Raw genomic sequence first — 4,334 nt, forward strand, 5'->3', positions numbered from 1 at the left:
ACTTGAGGAGGGCAGTAGTTGAGAGAAAAGAGATGATCTTGTTCATTTATAAGGAATCACTTCTCAATTTTGAGGAAACTAACCCACCCCTCCCTAGTTTGGCTAAGTCTTTGTTGCAGGAATTCGACGATGTATTTTTGGAGGATGCACCAAGTGGATTGCCGCCTATTCGAGGCATTGAACATCAAATTGACTTCATACCCGGAGCTGTCATTCCAAATCGACCGACTTATTGAAGTAATCCCGAAGAGACTAAGGAGCTTCAAAGGCAAGTGGAGGAGTTAATGAGCAAAGGATACGTGAGGAAAAGTATGAGTCCTTGTGCGGTACCGATTTTGCTTGTGCCAAAAAAGGATGAAATATGGCGAATGTGCGTGGATTGTAGGGCTATCAACAACATAACGGTAAAGTATCGTCACCCTATACCTAGGTTAGATGACATGCTTGATGAATTACATGGTACTTGCATATTTTCTAAAATTGATTTAAAAAGCGGGTATCATCAAATTCGTATGCGGGAGGGTGATGAATGGAAAACGACTTTTAAAACTAAATATAGTTTATATGAATGGTTGGTTATGCCATTTGGACTCACAAATGCATCTAGCACTTTTATACGTTTAATGAATCATGTTTTCCGTGCTCTTATAGGAAAATTTGTTGTGGTTTATTTTGATGACATCTTAATCTATAGCAAAGGCCTAGGAGAGCATTTGAAACATTTAAAGTGTGTGTTAATTGTTTTAAGGAAAGAACAACTCTATGCTAATATTAAGAAATGCACGTTTTGTATGGATGGAGTTATTTTTCTTGGTTTTGTGGTTAGTGCTAATGTGGTAGAAGTAGACGATGAAAAGATAAAGCTATTAGAGATTGGTTGACACCTAAAAACATAACAGAAGTTAGGAGTTTTCATGGTTTGGCTAGTTTTTATAGGCGTTTTGTGAAAGATTTTAGCATTATCACCGCACCACTCACGAAAGTAGTTAAAAAGAGTGTAGGTTTTCATTAGGGGTGATGAACAGGAACTTGCATTTAATACTATTAAAGGTAGATTGTGTGAAGCACCTATTTTGGCATTACCTAACTTTGATAAAACATTCGAGATTGAGTATGATGCATCAGGAATAGGGATTGGAGTAGTTTTAATGCAGAATCAGAGGCCTACTGCATACTTTAGCGAGAAATTGAGTGGAGCTGCTTTAAATTATCCTACACATGACAAAGAACTTTATGCACTTGTTCGAGCTTTGGAGACTTGGCAACATTATCTATAGCCGAAGGAGTTCGTAATACACACCGATCATGAGTCACTAAAGCACTTGCAGGGACAAGGGAAATTGAACAAGAGGCATGCACGGTGGATGAAATTCATTGAGACCTTTCCATACGTCATTTGGTATAAACAAGGTAAGAAAAATGTGGTGGCGGATGCGTTTTCGCGAAGGTACGTATTGCTAACTACTCTTGATTCTAAGCTACTTGGGTTTGAACATATTAAGGAATTGTATGAAAAAGATGTTGAATTTTCGGATATTTATTTGTCATGCAAGGGGCGGTTGATAGGTTCTTTAGGCATGAAGGGTATTTATTTCGGGAAAATAGGTTATATGTTCCTACTTGTTCTATTCGGGAGTTGTTAGTAAAGGAGGCAAATAGTGGTGGATTGATGGGACACTTTGGGGTTCAAAAGACTTTAGATGTATTGAAGGAGCATTTTTATCAGCCTAAAATGAAAAGTGATGTTGAACGAATTTGTAGTCGATGCATAGGTTGTAAAAAGGTTAAATCTAAGGTTTTACCTCAAGCTTTGTACACACCTTTACCTACACCTAGTGAGCCTTGGGTTGATATCTCGATGGACTTTGTTTTGGGTTTACCTAGGACTAAAAGAGGTCGGGATTCTATTTTTGTGGTTTTAGATAGGTTCAGCAAAATGACACATTTTATATCATGTCACAAAACTGACGATGCCACGAACATTGCTGACTTATTCTTTAAAAAGATTGTGCGTTTACATGGGGTTCCTAGAAGCATAGTGTCGGATTGGGATGTCAAAATTTTGAGTCACTTTTGGAGAGTTTTGTGGGGTAAGTTAGGTACTAAGTTACTATTTTCCACAACTTGTCACCCACAAACAGATGGACAAACCAAGGTAGTGAATAGAACTATGACACAATTGTTATGCACAGTAATCAATAAAAATTTAAAGAGTTGGGAGGAGTGTCTACTTTAGATAGGTTCAGCAAAATGACACATTTTATATCATGTCACAAAACTGACGATGCCACGAACATTGCTGACTTATTCTTTAAAAAGATTGTGCGTTTACATGGGGTTCCTAGAAGCATAGTGTCGGATTGGGATGTCAAAATTTTGAGTCACTTTTGGAGAGTTTTGTGGGGTAAGTTAGGTACTAAGTTACTATTTTCCACAACTTGTCACCCACAAACAGATGGACAAACCAAGGTAGTGAATAGAACTATGACACAATTGTTATGCACAGTAATCAATAAAAATTTAAAGAGTTGGGAGGAGTGTCTACTATTTGTTGAATTTGCATACAATCGAGCTGTTCACTCTACTACGTTATATTCTCCATTTGAAATTGTATATTATTTTAATCCACTAACTCCTTTGGATTTAATTCCTTTACCTGTGAATGAACGTGGCAGTTTAGATGGCAAAAAGAAAGCGGAATTGGTTAAGTCACTCCATGAAAAGGTAAAAGCGCAAATTGAAAACAAAAGTAAGTTGGTTGCGTAGCAGGCAAACAAAAGTAGGAAGCGCGTGACATTCAAGCCAGGAGATTGGGTTTGGGTGCACCTTAGGAATGAGCGGTTTTTGGAGCAAAAGAAGTCCAAGTTGCAACCGAGCAGCGATGGTCCATTTCAAGTGATTGAAAAGATAAACGACAATGCTTACAAGTTGGACCTTCCAAGTGAGTACAATGTTTCGGCTACTTTTAATGTATCTGATCTCTCTCTGTTTGATGTAGGTTCAGATTCGAGGACGAATCTTTTTGAAGAGGGAGGGGATGATATGATCCAGGAGTCGAGCCCGACGAAGGCAAGTGCAAGACGAGATCCGTTGATAGTCGATGGCGGATCAATGACGCGATCAAGGGCAAAGCAAGTGAAACAAGTGATGGGATTGCTTGTTCAAGAAACCATTGATGGAACCATGTTTGAGACTCAAAATGGAGCAACATTCATGTTCGGGTCGAGGGCCGAATCAAATTGGATCAATTTGTTATCAAACGACGAAACCGAAAGCTGAAAACAAGCCTGTGTGACCGCACAGGCAAAAATACCATGCAACCTCATGGAGGCATACCGAAACTCAAGATGAGATTTTTGGTTGGTTGAACCATGGGACCACATGGAAATACATTATGCGGTCGCATAGACCATTTTTTGGCGAATTTCCTAATTTTGGCTATTTTTCATATTTTGTTAGTTTTTGATTCTTTTCCATATTTTGGGGATTATGATCGACTTTTGCACGATTTTTACCTAGTTTTTAGGTTTAGTATAAATAGGAGTTTCCATTCAATTGTTAAAAAAACTTTTGACATTATTGATATTGAATTAAAATGAGGCGTATTGTCTTCTCTTCATCGTTCTTCATTGAACAATTTCGAATTTATCAAGTGTTAACTTGTGCGTTCAAACAACCAAATTTAATTCTTGGATTGCGTGATCAAGGGGTCTTTCAAGCGTCGTTCTTGTTGGATTTTTTGGTTCGACTTTCTTTTGGATTAATCCTAAACTCTTGGATTAATTTGGCTTTCTTGGGTTCGTCAATCTCGTTGTGGGTTTCGTAGTCAATGTTGCCACGGCGTTCTCATCAAATGTGGACAATAACACAATAACAATCAGCACAAAGATAGAGATGAAGAGAGGCAGAGATAGGGCAGAAGGAAGAGGTACACTGTTTGGATTCAAGAGAAAGAAGAAAAGACCCAATATATTTATCTTATGAGACCACATAAGGTAAGTCACAATTGGGTAAATAATGGGTCAAGTAAGGCCCAATTAATAGACAAATGGACTGCCAAGTGGACTTTTTTTATTTTGGTCATCTAAGCAAGTGATTTAGGCCATGAGCAACACTAAATATTTAGGTTGCTTCAATTGGCAGAATTAACTTTCGGGTCGGGTCATTTTGATTGTGGTGCTATATTTTCCATTCAGTCATTTGTCAAAGTAGACTGAGAATTAAATTGAATTCATATCATAGTCTGAGAGGTTGTTTGACAACAATTTGCCCAACTCTTAGTTCAAGATTAAACTTATTAAATGAAGTCAAAGAGAGAGATCAAAGATTTGTAC

This window comes from Olea europaea, unplaced genomic scaffold, assembly GCF_002742605.1.
Source record: "Olea europaea var. sylvestris unplaced genomic scaffold, O_europaea_v1 scaffold1770, whole genome shotgun sequence".
NCBI classification, from domain to species: Eukaryota; Viridiplantae; Streptophyta; class Magnoliopsida; order Lamiales; family Oleaceae; genus Olea; species Olea europaea.